General features: G+C 47.2%; 1 protein-coding gene across 2 annotated transcripts in view; it reads right to left on the bottom strand.

Moving 5' to 3' along the window:
- FGL1 (fibrinogen like 1) overlaps positions 1 to 23478 on the bottom strand; it is a 360978-nt gene that overhangs the window by 49422 nt on the left and 288078 nt on the right. The gene's annotated exons all lie outside the window — the stretch shown is intronic.

Below are 23478 nucleotides of genomic sequence, written 5' to 3'. Positions count from 1 at the left end.
GAGGTGGTGGTCTTGTAGGTGACATATGTGTCCATGCCCAACAGCACGCACCTCAGTACATTGTGTAATGTCATGAACTAGCATGTGATAGTGATCGTGGTCATGGCCACATGGGTGGATGTACTGACAATCTTCCTTTGTGCATCTCTGTACTGCAGGGCACCAGCTGTCCATCGTCCATTCCCAGACCTTGCAACCATGCAGGAGCGCGACTGCATCAGACGGTACCGCTTCACCAGGCCACTGATTGCGGAGTTGGCAGAGCAGTTGGCGCCACATCTGCTACCTGGCTGGACATACCCTACAGCACTGACCCCAGAGGTGAAGGTGATGGCAGCCCTGCACTTCTTTGCTACCGGTACCTACCAGTACACTGTGGCTACTGCTGGTGGTATGTCGCAAACGATGTTTAGTCGGGTGCTACGCGATGTCTTGGAGGGGATGTTGCAATTCCTCGACCTGTATATCAAGTTCCCGAGCCCAGCTGAACTCCCTGAAATTAAGGATGCCTTTTATACACTGGGGAGGATGCCGAACGTCATTGGATCTATTGATGGGACACATGTTGCCCTGATACCACCACAGGCACATGAGCAGGCATACCGGAACAGGAAGCACTACCATTCGATCAATGCTCTGGTGGTCTGTCTTGCTGACATGTCGATCACACATGTGTGTGCACGGTTCCCTGGTTCTGCGCACGATGCCTACATTATGAGGAGTAGTCGCATTGCAACGCCGATGTCACAGATGCCAGCTCAGCGTGCCTGGCTTGTCGGTGTGTACTGACTGTTTCTCATTGTGTGTGTTTGTCACTGTTGTATTCCGCACTACAAAACTCAGCTACTTGTTCATTTTTGTGTGTGTAGGTGACTCCAGATACCCCAACATGCCGTGGTTGCTGACACCCCTCAGGAACCCTGTCACACCAGCCGAGATGCGCTACAATGAGGCACATGGTCGGAGCAGGAGGGTGATTGACCGGACATTCGGCCTCCTGAAAAGCCGCTTTCGCTGCCTGGACAAGACCGGAGGGGCCCTCCCATATGAGCCTGCAAAGGTGTGCAAAATAATCCTTGTCTGCTGCATGCTACACAACATGGCGGTGCGGAAGGAGGTGCCTCTCATCCAGGATGACGATGACGACGACCAACCTCCAGCACCTGTGGAGGATCCCAGCCTGGGCCAAGATGCCAGTGATGATGAAGATGATGGTGACGTCCGCTCCCAGCTCATCAACAACTTCTTCACCTGAATGTGAGTTTCCAGGGTTGTTATGTGAATGTATGGAGGAAGCCTGGAATGTGTTGAGCCAGCTCTGTTGCTGTTTGAGTGTGTCTGTGTGCCACTTGACTGGATGCGTGCTGTGAGATGTCCATTCAGGTGGTGTGTACTCCACAATAGGGTAGTACTGCTAACTAGTGTTTGTGTAGGTGTTTTGCAACATGTTTTGTGCATGTGTATTGCATTTCTCTCCTGTTCTTCTGTGCTTTTGACTGTATCTTGTCTGTCCTTCCCAGGGTACTTTGCCTGTTGTGTGGTCAACACTGACCCCCAACACCCAGAAGCCAACACCAGTGTGGAAGTTGACAATTCCCATCAACTGATGTACCACACATCCCTGGACTTCCATTCTCCAACACATTGTGAGCGTTTGTTCACTGTTACGTAGAATTACCATGCAACTAGTGTGGAATAAACATGTTGCTGATGTGTAATGAACCTTTGCTACGATTTGTTATGTGCGTTGTCTGTCTTCCCACATCTGAGTGACATCTGCTTACCTCACCTGTGGACTTGTTACCACTGACTGGGCTTGGTGTTGTGTCTGTGCATGCCAATGTGTTTCAGGTCAACATCATTGTGTGTGATGAGTAACATGGCCATGGTGAGTATGTTTTGTGTTGCCATAGTGGTGTGTGTCCCTCACATGTGTCACATCCCCATGACTCACCTTACGTTGGTTACGTTGGTCACATTGTTGCAGTATTTGGCATGCACTGTGTTGTGTAGCAGATCGACATCTCCCTGAACATGACAAGTTGGAATCACAACAGAGGCAAGTATTGTGTACTGGTGAGTTTATTTACAAACATGTGTGAGGGAAGTGCACAAGATGGTGGATGCTGTACAGTGGTTTGGGAATCCAAAGTTCACATTGGAGTTGGAAGTGATGGTAGATGACATGTCCAGAGTAAAGTCCACAGTCATCTGATACATTGGCCCAACATGAACCCTCCATGTCATGTGGGTGAGTTGTGTGCGATTGGACAAGGTGAACGGGTTGCGCACAAAGAACATTGTCCAGAACAGGTTTGGAGACCCTGGGGGGTGTGCTGGGACATCTGCCTCTCACATGTCCTTCTTCGGACGACCCCTCTTCTTCCGGGGGGATATCCTCATGTGCAGGCCTCTGCGGTGCAGGGGACTCTCCACCAGAGTACTCCTCCCTTCCTGTGGCGCTGGCAGATGGTGTTGCGACAGATGTTGTGGGCACACAGGGGGGTGTGGACAGGTTGGTGTTGATCTGGCGGAGGCATTGTAGTATGTCCCAATGCACCGCAGTGATGTCATCCCACTTGGCCTCTATGCGGGCATGGTGGGCGACCTGCTGGTGTTGCATGTCCTTGAGGATCCCCACTACCTGGCCAAGTCCTCCGGTGCTATCCTGGTACGCATCTAAGATGCGTGCCAGTTGGGGGTCATCATGCAGTCCAGACCCCTCTGCAAGGCATGCCCTGTGCCTCCCACCCCTCCCAGCACCCCTCTCCACACGGGCAGGACCAGCGGCGGTACGCACAGGTAACACTGGGACCCCTTGGGTGGTGTTGCTGGTGGTGTTGGCTGTAGCTTCCGGGGGGTCCTGTGTCCCTGTGCTGTGGGTGTTGATTGTCCTTGGTCTGTCCGTGTTGGCGGGGGTGCCCTGTTGGTGTCCAGATGCTGGCGGCATGGGTACAGGGGGGGCAGATGTTGATGCTGCTGGTGCTGCATGATGGCTCACACCGGAGGGGCCAGGTTGGTCGTCGTCATCCGAAGAGGACAGTGAGAGAGTCAGACCAGAGAGCTCAGTGTCCACCAGAGTCTGGGACTGGGTATCCTCGTCATTTGGTGCTGGGTGCCCAGCACCACCTGTGTTTGGAAGAGACACACAATGTGATTTGTTTCTACATGCATCGTTGGTTCACAAACATGACATTTTCTACTTTTCACTGGAAACAGGGGTACCCCAATTAGGATAATAAGGAGAGCGAAGGGGAAAATAAGCTCATCAACAACTCAAGAAAAATAGGCTCTACCTAAACATATATCAATGGATCAGGAAGATCTCTCTGATTAAATAGACAAATTTGCCACCATAAAGAGAGGAACACACACTCATAGAAGGCATCAGGCAGTTGATAAAGAAAATTTATGATATTTTTATTATTGTTTTTTTTATATAAATCATATAAGATAAAGAATTCAATCAGTGGGTTAACACATAGCTCCTAAACAAAAAATAAATGCACATATGATAATTGATAATGCACAATATACATAGTAATCAAAAAAGAGGGCCCCCTTCGGGGGTAGAAAAGAGTGAATGTATAATTAAATAACAATCAAATAATCAGGCATACAAAACATTCATACACAATCAATCTTAAATGGTAAAAACATACATAGACTCTTAATTAAAAGTAGAGGGACAAAAAAGTGAGCAGAGGGGAAATCTCCTCGTGGTGTAAGGGTGTCTAGAGTCAGGCACCGCTAGCTCATAGGGGGGGGGATGCGTCAGGACAAATGCAGTGGGACACGCCGACGCGCGTTTCGGTGCAATCACCCATAAGAATGGGGTGCCACCTTCTTCAGGGCGTTTTCTTTGATGTCAGGGGGCCTGCAGATATATAACATATAAAAAAAAATTTAGGAAAAAAGAAATGGAAGAGAGATAATGAATAGCAACACATAATTGGAGCTTTACACATACTAATTGATAGTGCAGTAAATTTAAAGTAAATCAAAAATAATGATGCAACAACTTAATTCTCAAGTCACAGATAGACCAGACTTTAGGTGGCAAATGGATATTCATATTCGGTACAACAAAAGTGAATAAAATATTAAAGATTTCGACCAATGTTCAAAGAACAATCCAAATCTGGAGAAACAATATTTTTGCACCTCGTTGGTCATCTGGCATGGGATGGACCACCCATGGATGAACCAAAGACAGATCAGAAAAACTACGCATCAACAGGATAAGAAAATCAAACAATGAAGCTATGTTCACTTCTGAGAGAGAAAAATTAATAAGTAAATAATGATTATAGATATATATAATATAATGGGGCCTCACCCAACTCAGGTAAGTGGGAAGCTTCAAGGATGGTAGTGGTAGATGGCAATGAGGGAAAAGGATAGTACCACTTGCGTTGGGGTTCTAGAAAGTAGAAACAATTAGAAAATAGACTCAGATAAGTCAACAATAGAGCTTACTAGTAATCCAATCTAGAAATAAGGATAGAGAAGCAAAGGGGGGATGGGGCTTGCCTTTAAATATGAGCGACTGAGGCGGTCATAGGATAAGTCTTCTAAGTTCATGTAGGTTCCATATGATAGAAAGAAAACGGTAGTTGACTGGAAAGTTCCTATAGGGTTAAGAGAACAGGCTGAATGATACTGACGAAAATAAACACGGGTGAAGCATCAGTTAACAGTAAATAAATAGACGGCATCAGCTCGGAAAACAAGCATAAACCAATAAAAAAAGGATAGACTAAACAACACATGAAGTGCGTTGAGAGGATGATAGTAATGAAAGTGCAAATATTACCTGTGGGCAAGTATAATATAGAGCTTTAAAATGGAGGCTCTTAAATTCTTAAGGGAAATCCCATCGGGTTGGGAAGTCAGTTCTGTGATGTCCGTGGGTTAACTAAGGAGAATATATAAACCGGAGTAAGTTACGGAGTCAAACAACTAAGTAAAAATGAATAATGACCAGGGAGTGTAAACATTAACAACGAAAAAGGATAGCCCAAACAATAAACAAGTTGATAATGAGGTTTCATAATACCTTGGGAGGGTCTGAATACCATGCCTGAACGTTTATAAATCCAATTCACAGAGGAAATGATAACGTGGAATCTCCGAAGATTCGTCGCTTAATGGCAGAGCGTTGACGTAGTTGCTAAAAGTAATGAAAACATTATTTATGAGCAAAGAATAAAGGAGTACGTCCTCGCTGACATGTAAAGCTGTGGCCGCAGGGGCGCGGGGGAGATACTGAAAGCTGCATGCGGTGGAGGCAAACAGCTGAATGCAATTAAAGAAACAGTCTGCGCCGGAGACAACATATGCGCGGAGCAAAGAGGAATGCGTCCTCGCTAACATGCAGGACTATAGCCGCAGAGGCGCGGGGGAGAAGATAAACTGCATGCGATAAAAGCTAAAGGCTGAACTTAATTAAAGGAGCGATCAGCGTCGCCGAGAAAGTACCTTAGTGAACGCTTCATCAAGTTCAGAGCCGACACGGGGCTCATCGGTCAGGGTAGAGGAACAAGTTGCTGTGTATACTATGTATATTGTGCATTATCAATTATCATATGTGCATTTATTTTTTGTTTAGGAGCTATGTGTTAACCCACTGATTGAATTCTTTATCTTATATGATTTATATAAAAAAAACAATAATAAAAATATCATAAATTTTCTTTATCAACTGCCTGATGCCTTCTATGAGTGTGTGTTCCTCTCTTTATGGTGGCAAATTTGTCTATTTAATCAGAGAGATCTTCCTGATCCATTGATATATGTTTAGGTAGAGCCTATTTTTCTTGAGTTGTTGATGAGCTTATTTTCTACTTTTCAAACAGATGCCTGCCTGTACACTGCTTTTTCCCAGCTTGTCACAGACAGAGTTTGATATTGTTGTTGGACATTTCCCAGCATGGCCTTGTGCTCCCACAACAGAGCCCAGTGTCAGACATCTTGTCAGTCCCTTCCCACTCCCTGTGAGGCGAGTAAAGTTCAGTTTGATCTTGCTGGGCCATGTGGGTGGGTGTAGGTTGTCTGTGACTGCGACTCCCATCATACTCTTGGCTACACCCCCCTTGCCAGCATGCCCATGCTTCCTCCCTCTTGACTCTGCTTCCCTGTGAGGGGGTGTGACAGCAATGGCAAGATGGCTGACTGTGTAGTCCTGATGTATGATGTTGGCCATTTCCCAGCATGGCCTTGTGCTCCCCACAACAGAGCCCAGTGTCAGACATCTTGTCAGTCCCTTCCCACTCCCTGTGAGGCGAGTATGGTTCAGTTTGCTCTAGCTGGGCCATGTGGGTGGGTGTAGGTTGTCTGTGACTGCAACTCCCATCATACTCTTGGCTACACCCCCCTTCCCAGCATGCCCATACTTCCTCCCTCTTGACTATGCTTCTCTGTGAGGGGGTGTGACAGCAATGGCAAGATGGCTGACTGTGAAATCCTGGTGTTTGTTTGGCTACAAGTCCCAGCATGGCCTTGTGCTCCCCACAACAGAGCCCAGTGTCAGACATCTTGTCAGTCCCTTCCCACTCCCTGTGAGGCGAGTGTGGTTCAGTTTGTTCTTGCTGGGCCATGTGGGTGGCTGTAGGTTGTCTGTGACTGCGACTCCCATCATACTCTTGGCTACACCCCCCTTCCCAGCATGCCCATACCTCCTCCCTCTTGACTCTGCTTCCCTGTGAGGGTGTGTGACAGCAATGGCAAGATGGCTGACTGTGAAATCCTGGTGTTTGTTTGGCTACAAGTCCCAAGTGAGCCCCTGTGCTTCACACAGCAGCACCCAGTACGGGGTATCTTTTCCTGATATTTCAATGAGGTGTGTGTCAATGCATTGTACCCGGTGAGTTGTGTGGAGTTTGTGTTGGGGGGGTGTCTCCCTATGCTGAGTAGTATGGTCAGGGCTGTCAGTCCTCCTTCCCATCATGAAACGTGCTTCCTTTGTAGGGCGTGCAAGTTGTCTTTCAGGATGTCAGTCAGTGGTGTCCTGCTTCTGATTTGCACACAAGCCCTAGCAGGACCTTGTGCTCCCCACAGCAGGACCCAGTGTCAGCCATCTTGTCAGTCATTTTCCACTCCCTGTGATGTGGGCATGTTTCAGAGAGGTCTTGATGGGCCAATCGGGAGGGTGTGCATTATCTGTGACTACAGGCCCCATCATGCTTTTGGCTACACTCACTTTACCTGCATCTCCACTATTCCTTCCTGACACTCAGCTGCACTGTGAGGTGGTGTGTTTGTGGTGGCAAACTGTCTGGCAGGGTGTATTTGGCTTACTGCCACTGTCTTGCTCTATTTGTTTGTAGGTTGGTGCATGTCATGACACTGTCCCCAGTCACTATGAGATGGCAGGTATTGTGTGTGTCTGACTGGCATACACATCTTGGGCTGATTATCTATTGGTTAGTGTAGCTTTGCTTGTGGTGCATGGTTTCACTGTCCCCTTGCCACACAATCTTGGGTATGTTGTTTGTGTACTCACCAGGCTCTGGGATGTGTGTTAGGCCATGGACGCTCTCTGGTGGTAGGATGTCCTGCACCTTCTCCTCCCAGGTCCTGAAGTAGACTGGTTTGGCAGGAGGGCCACCGCCGGTGCACTGACTCAGGGCGTGATCTTTTTCGATGAGTTTCTTGACCCTCCTGCGCACGTCATACCACCTGTTCTGTACGTTCACCTTGTCTACAATCCTTGCCCACATCTTGGTTTTCTGTGAGATGGGGGTCCTTTGAACCAATGTACCAAACAAATGTGGCTCTACTCTGATGATCTCGTCTACCAGCACTTCTAACTCACTATCTGTGAACTTTGGATTCTTCTTGGAGGCATGGTGATGGGTGGTGGTGGTGAGTGATGTGTGTGTGAGGGTGGAAGTGATGGTGGGTTGGTGTTGGTTTTGCTGTGTGTATGTGTGTGTGCTTTTGCATGAGGTGCTGATGGTGTGTTAGTTGTGTGATAGGTGAGTTGTGAGTGTGTCTGTGGTTGCTGTGTACTGGTTTTTGCTGCTGGCTGTGTCTCCTGTTTGCAAGGGATGATGGTAGTGATTGTAGTCCTTTATATAGTTGGAGTTGTGGGTGTGTCTTTGTCCCATGTTTTGTGTGTGTGTGGTATTTATTGGCTTTGTCATTGCTTGTTTGGTCCTTTTTTTGTCTTTTTTCCTTTGTGTTTTGTAGGCATGAAGGAGACGTTCATGTGACGGAAACGGACGCTGCTGTTGTCTCGTGCGGGCTTCTCCGCCTCGTTCACGCTGCCTGTCTTCTGTGTTTGGTACGCGTCATTCACGGCAGTCTCTATTGCTTGTGTGCAGGGTTGTCTGTGCGTGTCGGTCATGCGGCTTGGTCTCCGTGCAAGTCGGTCTGGTTTTACACGCATTGCATCGTACTGCGCTAATCGTACATTGCGGGTACGGGTCGGTCGGGTTCATCCCGGGTTCGTGTCGGTCGGTGAAAATTGCGTTGGTTCTCCGGCCGGATCACTATTTTCCATACGGCTCGGTCGTATGGCTTGTATTCCGTACGTGTCGGTTGGAATTCACACACGTTGCATCGTACTGCACGGGTCGTACGGCGCTGGTCCGTGTAGATCGGTATTCGGTCCGGGTCCATGTCGGTTGGTTCGTTTTGCGGCCGGAATCGGAATCGGCCCCCCGGTGTTTTATTGGAGTTGTTAATCTATTTGAGCTTAATTTTGGACTTTTAAAAAAGATTTATGAGAGGAGCCCTACTCACACTCTGATCCCTTTATTTAACTTTACCCTATTTCTCTATAATCCTTAATATTTATATTTATTCTCCTCTTTCATTTATTTATTTTTTTGGGATACCACTCCCATTCATATATTATATTTTACCTTTATAATTATCCTTACCCCTGATATCTCATTGTGACATGTACCTTTCCCGATTATTTTGTATCTGAAAGTTTGCACCCTGAACTTTTAAATTCCAAGATAATTGACTCAAATAAAGACCTCAGCCACCCACAAGACTGAATTCTTGCTAAATAAAATTCACAATTTCGGTCCGAGAAGTGGTTGTTACTTGCTTATCCTTCAGCAATTATGTTTGGTTCTGTAGCACTTTTGACCCTGTTCCACCTGCCCCTTCTGTAGGGTTATCAGATGACTCCATGTTTTTGTTTCGTTTCATGCAGCACCCTTTATTCTCATTAGGGGGTTTAGGACTACTTGCTATCTAGGATCTGTCCTTTCCACCCTGTGCTTATGCTGCCTAACAGATCATCCTATTGAGACATTGTCCATTAAGCTGAGAAGCGTCCTCTTGAGGACAATCTTTACAGTATTTATTAAGATTTCTCTTAAGATTAACGAATGGCAATGCTCCCTTACTATGATGCTCAGAATGCAGTACATGTGTGAGAATCAACAGTTCTACATATTTTACATAGTGTTTAAACATTATGTTCTCTTATGTTGTTACATTATGTTATGCAGAGTTGGAGAAAGCACTGTCACTTGGGACGGTATCCTGCCACTTAGCAGGTGTGCACCTAGTCAAATCTAGGGCGTAGTGGGACTACTTCAAAAGCCAGGTCTTCAGCTTCTTTTGAAATTCAAGAAGTGAGGAGGAGACTCTTATGTATAGCAGGAGGTTGTTCCATGCTTTATGAGCGATGTAGGAAAAGCTTCAACCGGTGGATCTGGTTTTCTGTATGCATCAGATGTGTGAAAGTAGTGGTCCGTACGAGCAGCGGTGTCTGGAAGGTTTGTGAATGTAGATGCAATTGTTGGGACATGCTGGGCAAGTGTAATGTAGTGACTTGAAAGTGTGGGTGAGGAGTTTGAATGTGTTCATTCTGTATGAAGATCCAGCAGCACTCCTTCAGGTGCGGTGTAAAGTGCAGCGTGGGAGGTTGAGAGTTATTCTGGCTGTCAAGTTCTGAATGGTCGGCAGCCTTCTGATAAGTTTTTTGTTGATCCAGGCATATAGAGTGTTCCCGTAGTCCAGCTTCTTGTGACAAGGGCATGAAAAACAGTTTTACAGGTGCTAATTTGAGCCAATTGAAAATCTTCCTAAGCATCTTAAGGGTATGTAAGCATGAGGCAGTGATGGTGTTGACTTGGGCGGTCATGTTGAGTTTGCTGTCAATGACAATCCAGAGGTTCTTGCTGTAGGTTGTTAGGGAGGGTGTCAGTTCTAACTCAGGTAGCCACCACATGGATGCCCCACAGTGAGGTGCTCTTGCAGAAGATCACAATTTCGGTCTTCAGCTTCAGACAGCTGGTTTTCACTCCGTGGGCGATTTCAGTCATGCAGGCCTTGAACTTGATCCGGGTAGTGGGCATCTTGTCCATGAGGGAGAGAATGATTTACATGTCATGGGAGTAGTAGAGGACATTGGTGTAATGAGAGCAGACAATGCTGGTTTGAGTGATCATGCATGTGTTGAAGAGGATGAGGCTCAGGGAAGATCCTTATGGAACTCCGCAGACATGGTTGTGGGCGACCAAGGCATGCACTCTCAGAATGACTGACTGGGTCCTTCCAGTCAGAAAGGAGTAGATCTATTGGAGGCGTTGGATGAGGATGGGAGACCGTGTCAAACGCTGCAGAGAGGTCCAAGAGGACCGCTGTGTCTTCTCTGTCCAAAGTCACATTGCTGTCATCCATGGCGGTGAGAGGGACGTTTCTGTGCTGTCATTAAGTCTTAAACCAGACTGAGTTGTGTCGAGGGGCTGGTGGTTTTTATGGTATTCGGTGAGGCATCTTTTGATGATTTTCTCTAAGACCTTGTCCAGGAATGGTAGCTGGGACATTGGTCTGTAGCTGGTGAGCGTTGAAGGGTCCGCAGAGGGTTTCTTCAGCAATGGAAGGACAGTTGTGTGTTACTAAGCAACTGGGACAGTCACGAAAGATATAGAGGCATTCAGAATGGGTATGAGCTTGGTGCTGATGAGTTGCAGCCCCCCTTGAGTGGATGTGGTGGGGGCAGAGGAATAATGGGGCCCCTAAGTGGATGGATTTCATGGTGGTGGTTTCGTCAGGGAAGATGATGGGTCAATGCAGTTAGCGTTAGTTGGGGGGGCGTGGCCAAGCACCAAAGATGGTGGATGTACTTTGATTGCGCTCCGCATCCTATCCCCTGATTATTCTGACCATCCTTACATCCAGCTGACCTAACACAAAATTAAGTACACGGATGATGTGCGTCTAGGACTTCTGCACATGCCGAAGGGCTCTCTGGGATAGTGACAGACGAAAGCAGTGCCTCGGGGGACGCAGCCTGCCACCCCGCAAGAGCCTGGCCCTAGCCTGCACGTATTCGGATTTGCGGCTCTCGTTGAGGACTCTGTACTTCGCTTTCGCCCTGTGGCCCCCAAGGTGGAGTAGCAGCCAAGTACCTGGATGACCAGCGGTTGCAGTGCGGATATGGAGTGCCGCCTCTCAGGTCAGCTAGCACTGTCGTTGGACCCCGATCCTTGCTGGGTGCCTGGAGCATCAGACGGGGCCTTCCGCCCTCCTGCAATTAAGGGGAGGTGCCAGCCCAGTCCAGAGTGCGGGCCTGCATTTGTGGCTGCACTCCGGGAAGCCCTACAGATACTGCACGGGGCACGCTCGGGACGGAGTGGCCCTGAAGCTGACATTCTGGGACTGGTGTTCCCTAGTGGGGTTAAGCGGTCTGGGCGTGGGAGGGCAGAAGATGGCGCAATGAGTCCTGGTCTGACCTGCTGGGTTGCAGTCCTCCACTGCCCGCTGCTGCACAGGATGGCGGGTGCGATCATCAGCTATGCTCAGCAGAGGAAGCCCTGAACCTACCTGGCGGGAGTCGCTGCCTGCTTCACGCGTGGGCCTGCCTCTGGCTCGGTCTTGTCCTGCCGTCGCGCTCCTGGGGGCCTCGGTGGAGGCCGGGGCGCTGCCTCTGGGATTCATCGGCCTTGCCGGCCCTTGCTGGGAGCTCGGGGCTGTGGCCCTCCACCCCCCCCCCAACTGCTGAGACATGACGCTCTCCTGGCTTGAGACACGGGTCTGCACAAATGATAGACACGCTGTCAACATACGGGGCGTGCTCAGGTCGGAGCAGCCCCTCAAAGCAGCGGAACAGGCTTACAGATGTTTAGTGATACGTGCGGACCTTCAACGGACTGTTGCTGAAGCGGAGGACAGCTGATACTGAGGCAGAAGTAAAGGTAAGCCTGCACAGCGCACCTTTGGAGCCCGTCGTAAATGGCGTGGCATGGAGGTCGGTCAGGCTTAGGTCCCCCGGGCACGACTCATGAGTAAACGAGTGACTGATTATGCTACTGGCAGCACAAGGGTTGTTTCAGGCCTAGGCTGTCCCTCCCTCTACCTGTGTTGACCTCGGAGCTCACGGAACTGGAAAGGTCTGGGAGCTGACCGAGGCTGGATCCTCCTGGCGACATCGGGCAGCGGGTGACATAGTGGCACTGGAGACAGTGGGTGTGCGCTGCAGACGAATCAGATAGGTTCAGGCCGCTTCCCTCGCCTCATGCATAACGCCTACACAGTCTGAGATCTCGGTTGGAGCCTAGCTGCCCCCTTGCTGGCCTGGTGACCTTTGCCGCGCTGGCCCTGTTGGCTCGGAGTGGAGGGGCAGCTCCGGGGGCATAGCCTGGAGGCACTTCTGGCCCCACAGACATAATCTGTCCCCTTTCCCCCATCAGGGAAAACAAAGGAGCGTCCCTTGCACTGTGAGCGGCAGAGATAATACTCAGGACTCCCTAAGGCCCCCAATTGCACGTCCATATTCCAGCAGGTGAATTGAAGGGCTAGGTGTCCACGGTTCTACAGTGGCTTACCTGTCATCCAATGACCAGTGGATACTTGCCCCTAAAACTTTCCAATTAGTCTTGGAGCACGATCATCCAAGGTACTTCCCTCTATATTCGGGCCTGTGAGAGACGGCGCACCCTGCCCCCCAGCAGCTGTGATGGATAAGATATCTTTGCTCACTGCCCTTTATCCCTAGTGCACAGCAGCTAGTTATGGGTCCTCTCTGCTCTGCCAACCATCGGGAAGGCCCTCATAAGAACACGACAGGAGACGTTCTCATACTCAAACCGTTCAGACCTCTCGTCTAAATTGGACTCGGTGCTGCGGTGGAGTGGATAGGCACAGCTTTGGATCAGATCGCATCTCGCTTGAGGGCAGAATAGACAATATCACTTCTGAATTCATGCAGTGAAGCAACAGTTACGAGCTCAAGATCTACGATACTCTGCTATTCCCAGCACGTCTTCGGGTTATTCACAATGGCACTGCATGTTTTTTCGACTCTCCCTCGGATGCATGGGACTGGCTGGAGGAGAATGGGGTTGTTAATAAAATCGATGTTTATATTAGTGTTCTGTATTTTAGTATGTATTTTAAATGTATGTGTTCTATATTTTTTGTTAAGTATTGTATTTAAAAAAAAATATATGTATACATTTTTTAGGAGTAATTAATTTTTTTAAAGTACATTTTGCGTTTTAGTTCTGTAGTGGGTTGTGGGTTTATATGGGAATAGGGTGGGAAGTAGTTTAATTATAGTAAATTTAATAATAATTTTTAGAAATTAATATTTATTTTTAATTAAATTTGGCGTTTTAGTTCTGTAGCTGGTTGTGGGTTTATAGGGGAATAGGGTGGGAAGTAATTTAAATATAGTAAATGTAATAATATTTTTTTGAAATTGGTAATAAAATTTTGTGTTTTTATTCCGTAGGGCTTTGTGGGTTTATAGGGGAATAGGGTGGGAAGTAATTTAATTATAATAAAGTAATTATTAATTTGTATTTATTGGTATTGATAATTGATTTATTGTTAATTAATTATTAATTGGTGATTAATTTGTATTACTTGATTAATTGATAATTATATTAATTGTGTTAATGTGTTTTTTAGGAGCAGGTTGTGGGTTTATAGGGGAATAGGGTAGGAAGTAATTTAATTTTAATAAAGTAATTATTCATTTTTATTTATTGGTATTGATAATTAATTTATTGTTAATTATTGATTGGTAATTATTTTTTATTAAATGATTAATTGGAAATTATATTAATTGTGTTATTTTTTTAGGAACACGTTGTGGGTTTATAGGGGAATAGAGTGGGAAGTAATTTAATTATAATGAAGTAATTATTAATGTTTATATGTTATTATTTATAAATAATTTATTATTATATAATTGGTTATTTAATTTAAAAAAATTGATTTAATTGATAAGTATGTTCATTTTAACCCTCTGCTATCTAACACTTTCCCTACTGTTGCACTTACTGGAGTGGGAATAGTAATTTTTACCCTTTCGCTATCCAACACTTTCCCTACTGTTGCACTCTCTGGAGTGGGAATAGTAAGTTTTTACCCCTTCGCTATCCAACACTTTCCCTACTGCTGCACTCACTGGAGTGGGAATAGTAATTTTGACTCCTACACTATCAACACTTTCCCTACTGTTGCACTCACTGGAGTGGGGATAGTAATTTTGACTCCTGCGCTATCCAACATTTTCACTACTGTTGCACTCTCTGGAGTAGGAATAGTAATGTTATCCTCTATGCTATCCAATATTTTCTCTACTCTTTTAGTTAATGTAGTGTACAATGTATTTTGAAAAGATAAAAAATATTCAATTTTTTTTATTTGTTATATATGTGTTATATTTTTATTTATATTATTGGTGTATGTGCATATATGTGTATTTATAATTTTTAATATGTTTTCGAACAATTTATAAGTTATTAAAATAATTATTTATAAATATTATTAAGTAAGTATATATATATTATATTTTATACATATATATGTTTAATTTATTGTTACATTATATGTATTAGTTATAATTTTAAACATTTTAAAATAATTTTAACTAGGTTTCTTTGAAATATATGTATTATTTACTTTATTTTACATTATTTTTTAAATATGTATTTTTGACAACGATATTTTTTCTCTCTCGATATTTTGTACTTACCATTATGTAGATAGGACTTCGATATTCTGGACATCGATATTTTTGTGTCGATATTTTTGTACCTTGATATTCTGTCAGTGATCCGGAGAATGGACTAGCAACAACTTCCAGACCTCAGGAAGACCCCTCAATGCTGAAGAGGTATAGGCGCAGATGTCGGAGGGGCAGGGGCGGAAGGTCGCAGAGACGGAGTTTACCGATGAACACCCCGGACCCAGAGCAGATCCTATCAGAGTGTCAGGATGCAATACATATTGCATCTACCCTACAATCAGCCAGCATGCCTCCGGTGTCCACTTCATCGCCTTGCAGTTCGAGAGGGGATGCTGATTCCTCCCAGGCTCAGTCTTCCAGACCGGACTCCCCTCACCCTCTTCTCGTTACGCCTCAAACATCAGGCGATATAATTTAATAGAATGGACTGAAGCAACTTTCACCGCAGTTATAAACAGAGATGTTATAAAGTCATAAACGTGTTTTTCTGTTAGAGGTTAATTTGGTCACCTAGCGTTGCACACCACAGTCATGTTAAGCATAAGCAGAAACGCCCAGGATGTGTCAGTTCTAGGTGCTATGAAATCGGGGGACGGGTAACTAAGACCTATCCAACACTCTCTCACCCCCCTCTCCACGGTCATCAGCTGATTACATGTTAAATTGCCATGGTTGGGGGCACCTGTTTGGGTCAATCCCTGTTTGGGGTTCGCTCTCATGTTGTTACTCTCCCTAGATTAAGTATTATTGTTTTACTCAGAGCTGACGTTGCCCTCCTTAATGACCTGAGGACTTCACTACCGCATTCACATAACCCAGTTGCTACATCAGCTGGGTTCTGCAAACCTACACTAGACACATGACGAACATTAACATCATTTCCTGGAACGCCAGAGGCATTCATACCCCTGCGAGTAGGTATTCAATATATGCCTACTTACAGTGCAGGTCTGCTGGAATTGTGTCTCTACAGGAGACGCACTTGACGAATCTAGAGGCTGACAGGTTTTGCTGCCGCTGGCATGGACAAGTTTACTGCAGTAACTATTCAACTCAGGCTAGAGGCTCTCTAATATGGATGAAGGCGAAGACCCCATGAGAGGACGAGGGGGTAGTGGTGGATCCTGCGGGGCTCTATGTTTGCATCAGGGGTAGGATCAACGGGAGGCTGTCTTGCTGGGCTCAGTTTATGCTCCTAACGCTCATCGGACCGCATTCCTTGGTAGCCTCTTACCACGCCTTCCAGGTGGGGGGATGTCCCATGGCTACTAGGTGGAGTTTTCAACGCAGTTCTAGACACTTCACTTGATCGCTCCTTCCCACCCCTCACACGAACCTCTGCTTTATCGAACGCTCAGGCATTGTATAACTGGATGGGGCACTGGTCCCTAACAGATGTGTGGCGTGCACGCCACCCTGACTCGCGGTTATATTCCTTTTATTCAGCTGTACACGATCTCCACGTGCGGCTGGACCACATCCTGGCATCGGCAGCGCTGCTCACCCTAATTCATGACACTGACTATCTGGGGCGACCCATTGAGATCATATTCCACAGATCATGTCACTAGGCTGGGAGGCAAGAACCCCCTAAGTCCCGACCTGGCGTCTGCAGACAGCAGCTCTTGAGGATCGGGCCTTTAGCTGCTCCTTAGAAGCGGTGTTGCTCGGATACTTTGAGCACAATGTCGGCTCTAGGGGTTCACTTCTGATGGAGTGGGAGGCCTTTAAACCCATGACCCGAGGCCATTACCTAAGCCTGACCTGGAGCATCCACAAGCAATTGGATGCTTCTCTTGCCTCCATCGAACGGAAGCTCCTACATTGGGAAACACTGTCGACCACGCATCCCGAGTCACGGGCTCAGCTGGATACTCTACAAGCACACCGGCTAGAACTTCTAGAGATGCTGCTCTGTCACAATTATATAGCTCACTCGGCCCATCCTCTTCGGATAGGGTGGGAAAACTGCTCGCTTTCCTCATCAGACAGGAACACCCTCATCATCCCATATCCACCATTAGAGATGAGCTGGGGCAAATGAGATACACACAGCAGGATATACATGAGGCCATGACCAGGCACTACACCGCACTTTACACATCCACCGCGCATGGTGATGCTCACCAAATAGCATCTTTCCTTGACTCTGTTCAGCTGCCTACACTATCCATTGATCAGTTCCTAGAGTTGAATTCCCTTTTGTCGGTGGAGGATGTCCGGGAAGCCCTTGCATCATGAGCATCGGGTAAGGCACCTGGCCCAGATGGGTTCCCTGCTGAGTTCTACAAGACCTATGCAGTGGTACCTCACCTGCATACACTCTACGCATCGGCGCTGGGCGACACAGCCCTCGCTCTCTCTCTTTGCGCAACTAACGTTATATCATTATTGAAGCCAGGCAAGGATTCCACGGCTTTGGGGCCGTGCAGACCCCTAGCGATTTTCAACTTGTATTATAAAATCCTGACAAAAGTCCTTGCTAACCGACTCGCCCCCTGCGTGCCCCCTAGTGGTACACACTGATCAAAATGGGTTCGTCTTGGCCAGGAACACCTCACTCAACCTCCGCCGCTATTTAAGGTTGGCGGAATACGCCCCACTGGGCTGGCCACGCTTGGGTGCTCTAGTGATGTTCCCGTCAAGTAGGTTGGTTTTGGTGTGATATATGCGAATGCCTAAGTAGCGGAAGATATCAGTGCACCACGTCACTGGAACCTCCCACAGCGTATAGCTCGGGTCTGGGGTGGACGTTCGAGAACGTGAAGAGAATGGATTTCGCTGTATTAACCCTCAGCCCTGATATCCTTGCAAATCGCAACATTGCAGAGTCTAGCGAGGAGGGGATGGAGTGTGGGTCTCTTGCATACAGCAAGATGTCATCAGCATACAAAGAAATTGTATGTGTACAATCCCCCAGGGAAATGCCCATGTCTACCCGGGCCTAAATGCCCTTCCTCTTTACATCCCTCCCCCTACTTCAACAAGTTGGAAGCAAGGGTCTGGGACTTTCTCTGGGGAACATCTAGGCATGGGATCTCTATTAGGAAATGTATTTGCCAGCGGGTCAGGGAGGGCTTGCAGTGCCCAAGTTCAAGGACTATTACTTAGCAGCACAACTGCAATGGGTGGCCAGATGGTTAGCTTCACGTCACTTGTCGGACACAGCCACGCAGCAACCACAAATGGCACTTCACACTCTCCTCTACATGTTTCACCCTTGCGCAAAGCCCAGGAAAGCGGTCTCCCTGCTATTTTTCACAGCGTAGAAGTGTTACCGCAGAAGCCTGCACATTACCCGTAGCACCACGCCGTATGCTCCAGCTATTCCTCTATGGGGAACAGCAAGGGGTGGTTCGCCTGTCACAGCAGCGGAGTTACACAGTCGAGAAGCAGCGGGTATCCAAGACACAGAGGACCTTTTTAGGGACGGTGCTTTAATCCCATATGCGGACCTCATCCCGGAGGATGGTCTACCCCTGGGGCATTTCCTATTACATCGTGCACTCTTGGCTTCACTGTCATCTATGTGTGGTAGCCTTACAGAACCTCCCACACACTTCCTTATGCAATACTTACATATAATGGGCTCAGGGGGACATTTGATACGTTGGTTTGCTTTGTCCCTCCGTCAGCATACAGCGATCTCACTGACCTCGCTGAGTCAGCATTGGGAAGAGGATCTAGGGCTTGACCTTGAGAAGGCATTTGATTCCCTTGAGTGGTACTATCTTTTTGCAGTATTGCCCAGGTTTGGCATAGGCCCTTCCTTCCTCAGCATGGTCCGGTTACTATATAAATACCCAACGATCCATGTGAAAACTGGACCCTATGTCTCAGACACTATCCGTGTGGGCCGGGGGACTCGTCAGGGCTGCCCAGTTTCCCTGCTCCTCTTCTCTCTGGCAGTGGAAGCCCTGGCTGAGTTCATTTATGCCCGGGTAGACATGGGCATTTCCCTGGGGGATTGTACACATACAATTTCTTTGTATGCTGATGACATCTTGCTGTATGCAAGAGACCCACACTCCATCCCCTCCTCGCTAGACTTTGCAATGTCGCGATTTGCAAGGATATCAGGGCTGAGGGTTAATACAGCGAAATCCATTCTCTTCACGTTCTCGAACGTCCACCCCAGACCCGAGCTATACGCTGTGGGAGGTTCCAGTGACGTGGTGCACTGATATCTTTCGCTACTTAGGCATTCGCATTTATCACACCAAAACCAACCTACTTGACGGGAACATCACTAGAGCACCCTCCTCTATTTGCTTGCAGATGGCATTCTGGAAAACACTTCCACTGTCATCTCAGGTAGAGTGGCCCTTGTGAAGATGGTAATCCTCCCTCACCTTCTTTACTATTTCCCTGCCCTTCCTCTTTACATCCCTCCCCCTACTTCAACAAGTTGGAAGCAAGGGTCTGGGACTTTCTCTGGGGAACATCTAGGCATGGGATCTCTATTAGGAAATGTATTTGCCAGCGGGTCAGGGAGGGCTTGCAGTGCCCAATTTCAAGGACTATTACTTAGCAGCACAACTGCAATGGGTGGCCAGATGGTTAGCTTCACGTCACTTGTCGGACACAGCCACGCAGCAACCACAAATGGCACTTCACACTCTCCTCTACATGTTTCACCCTTGCGCAAAGCCCAGGAAAGCGGTCTCCCTGCTATTTTTCACAGCGTAGAAGTGTTACCGCAGAAGCCTGCACATTACCCGTAGCACCACGCCGTATGCTCCAGCTATTCCTCTATGGGGAACAGCAAGGGGTGGTTCGCCTGTCACAGCAGCGGTGTTACACAGTCGAGAAGCAGCGGGTATCCAAGACACAGAGGACCTTTTTAGGGACGGTGCTTTAATCCCATATGTGGACCTCATCCCGGAGGATGGTCTACCCCTGGGGCATTTCCTATTACATCGTGCACTCTTGGCTTCACTGTCATCTATGTGTGGTAGCCTTACGGAACCTCCCACACACTTCCTTATGCAATACTTACATATAATGGGCTCAGGGGGACATTTGATACGTTGGTTTGCTTTGTCCCTCCGTCAGCATACAGCGATCTCACTGACCTCGCTGAGACAGCATTGGGAAGAGGACCTAGGGCTTGACCTTGAGAAGGCATTTGATTCCCTTGAGTGGTACTATCTTTTTGCAGTATTGCCCAGGTTTGGCATAGGCCCTTCCTTCCTCAGCATGGTCCGGTTACTATATAAATACCCAACGATCCATGTGAAAACTGGACCCTATGTCTCAGACACTATCCGTGTGGGCCGGGGGACTCGTCAGGGCTGCCCAGTTTCCCTGCTCCTCTTCTCCCTGGCAGTGGAAGCCCTGGCTGAGTTCATTTATGCCCGGGTAGACATGGGCATTTCCCTGGGGGATTGTACACATACAATTTCTTTGTATGCTGATGACATCTTGCTGTTTGCAAGAGACCCACACTCCATCCCCTCCTCGCTAGACTTTGCAATGTCGCGATTTGCAAGGATATCAGGGCTGAGGGTTAATACAGCGAAATCCATTCTCTTCACGTTCTCGAACGTCCACCCCAGACCCGAGCTATACGCTGTGGGAGGTTCCAGTGACGTGGTGCACTGATATCTTTTGCTACTTAGGCATTCGCATTTATCACACCAAAACCAACCTACTTGACGGGAACATCACTAGAGCACCCTCCTCTATTTGCTTGCAGATGGCATTCTGGAAAACACTTCCACTGTCCATCTCAGGTAGAGTGGCCCTTGTGAAGATGGTAATCCTCCCTCACCTTCTTTACTATTTCGCTGCCCTTCCTCTTTACATCCCTCCCCCTACTTCAACAAGTTGGAAGCAAGGGTCTGGGACTTTCTCTGGGGAACATCTAGGCATGGGATCTCTATTAGGAAATGTATTTGCCAGCGGGTCAGGGAGGGCTTGCAGTGCCCAATTTCAAGGACTATTACTTAGCAGCACAACTGCAATGGGTGGCCAGATGGTTAGCTTCACGTCACTTGTCGGACACAGCCACGCAGCAACCACAAATGGCACTTCAGACTCTCCTCTACATGTTTCACCCTTGCGCAAAGCCCAGGAAAGCGGTCTCCCTGCTATTTTTCACAGCGTAGAAGTGTTACCGCAGAAGCCTGCACATTACACGTAGCACCACGCCGTATGCTCCAGCTATTCCTCTATGGGGAACAGCAAGGGGTGGTTCGCCTGTCACAGCAGCGGAGTTACACAGTCGAGAGGCAGCGGGTATCCAAGACATAGAGGACCTTTTTAGGGACGGTGCTTTAATCCCATATGCGGACCTCATCCCGGAGGATGGTCTACCCCTGGGGCATTTCCTATTACATCGTGCACTCTTGGCTTCACTGTCATCTATGTGTGGTAGCCTTACAGAACCTCCCACACACTTCCTTATGCAATACTTACATATAATGGGCTCAGGGGGACATTTGATACGTTGGTTTGCTTTGTCCCTCCGTCAGCATACAGCGATCTCACTGACCTCGCTGAGACAGCATTGGGAAGAGGACCTAGGGAGGGCTCCATCAGAGAAAGAGTGGGTGGCGATGCTGGAGAGCCTGACACGAATCCCAAGTAACCAACGCTTTCGGCAGATCCAATACTTTATACTCCATCGTGCATATCTCTCCCCCGCCCAGATCAATAAGTACTTCCACCACGCAGATTCTGAATACCCAAGATGCAGACTGCCTGGCGCAGAACTACTGCACATGCTCTGGCACTGCCCAGCCCTGGGAGGGTACTGGACTACTATATCGACTACTTTAGCCCGCTGCATCAAGCGCAATATCCCTTTCCATTGGGAGGTGTATATAGTACACTTTTTTAAGAGGGGCAGGAAGGAAAGGGTCACCTCAGGATTCTTAAACCTGGGCTTGGTCACAGCGAAGCGCATGATTACTGAAAGATGGAAAGCGCCAGCGGCACCTCATGCATTGGCCTGACGTTGCTCCTTGCTCAATTGGAAGAATATGGCCCTTCTACACAAATCTATTTTAATCATAGAAATAAAACATTCTTTTATATACCGCACTTTACACATCCATTTTCTGTAACGGAGAAATTCGGCAATTGAGTTGCAGAAAATCTATTCATTGATGTTTGGGAGTCTCTTCAAAAGAAGACATTGCAGGGACTTTGGCCAATTATAGCTGGCTGTGTATGATTTACCAAATACAGCTATCGAGATTATAAGTTAAAAGAAGTTGAATTTTAAGAGCTTTCTTGATTGGTTCTTTATATTCTCCACAAACATAATTAAAGCTTTCTCCTGATATACAAGCATTAATTCACATTGTGCTTAAGACTAGTTTGAAAATAAATTTTTTGGGTGAGATGCTTAGTTATCTACTTGTCCTGATGATGATCATGTACTTATGACAAAGGTCGAAACGCCGTTGACGCAACTGTGGCCACAATTTATGGAGGACACATTGTTTTGTGTGTTGTAGTTCCAGTGTTGTTTTGGAACTCCGACTTTTATGTAACCTCTGTTTGTGTATGCCATTTTGTCTGGTTTTATATGTTTATAGAACTGTTATATGTACCAGCTTACATGTCTGAGCCTTACGTTAATATATTTTTATAAAAGAATGTTTTATTTCTATGATTAAAATGTTTTTTTGTATAAGGGCCATATTCTTTATTTTCTATTCTTCACATTTTTGGAGCATTGTGTAAATTATATGTATATGTTTTATAATATGTTTATATGATGATTACTTTGCATACACTTTGAACCACTGTTAGGATACATTATTGATTGCCCCTGGTTCAGGTGGTTAGGGCTGCCCCTGTGGTGGTTAATTATCCTTGCTCAATTGGGCCAGGGCAGAGGGCGTGGACCTGCAGAGGGAGGACCTATTGGGGCTTCGCAAGTTTCCCCTAGCCATCTACTGGGGGACCATTACAGGTGCATTGCAAATGTTAGATACACCTGTTGAGAGCGCACGGGGGAGTCAGTGGCCTAATCAGCTTGGATGTCACATGCAGCTGTCACCGCTATATTGCCCCAGGTAGGACGGTGTCCCTTAATCTCTACATAGCCAAGTGTACCACAGGACCCTACTGCACACTGCAAGTAGCTGCTCAACTGTTGCAACACCTTGAGGCCTTAGATCATGGGCAGTTACCCCCTCCCTTTTGTAGAGTTATTTTGTCCTCATTTTGTTCTGCCCTCTGTCCATTGTTTGGAGATGCACTACACCATTCATGGATCAGTGACGAACAGCTCAACTGTATGGCAGGGTACACAATGATGTCCTCGCTCAAGTTCCCTATAGGTGCTGACTTTTTCAATCCCATATGTTGGTCATATTACTCATGCGCTGTCACCTCGGAGTACACAATATATGATTTGCTATTGTATACACTCCTGATATTTGGTGTTGTTAGACCTGGCACCTTGGCGTGAGTCTCCCTTCCACTTTTTGTCGCTGTGCCTCATGTGTTTTGCTGGTGTTAGCTGCTCAGAGCACTGTGCCACTGCCAACCAGTGCCACAGTGCAAGTGCT

Source organism: Triturus cristatus, chromosome 2_2 (genome assembly GCF_964204655.1).
Source record: "Triturus cristatus chromosome 2_2, aTriCri1.1, whole genome shotgun sequence".
NCBI classification, from domain to species: Eukaryota; Metazoa; Chordata; class Amphibia; order Caudata; family Salamandridae; genus Triturus; species Triturus cristatus.
This window is presented reverse-complemented; position numbering and strand designations above follow the sequence as displayed.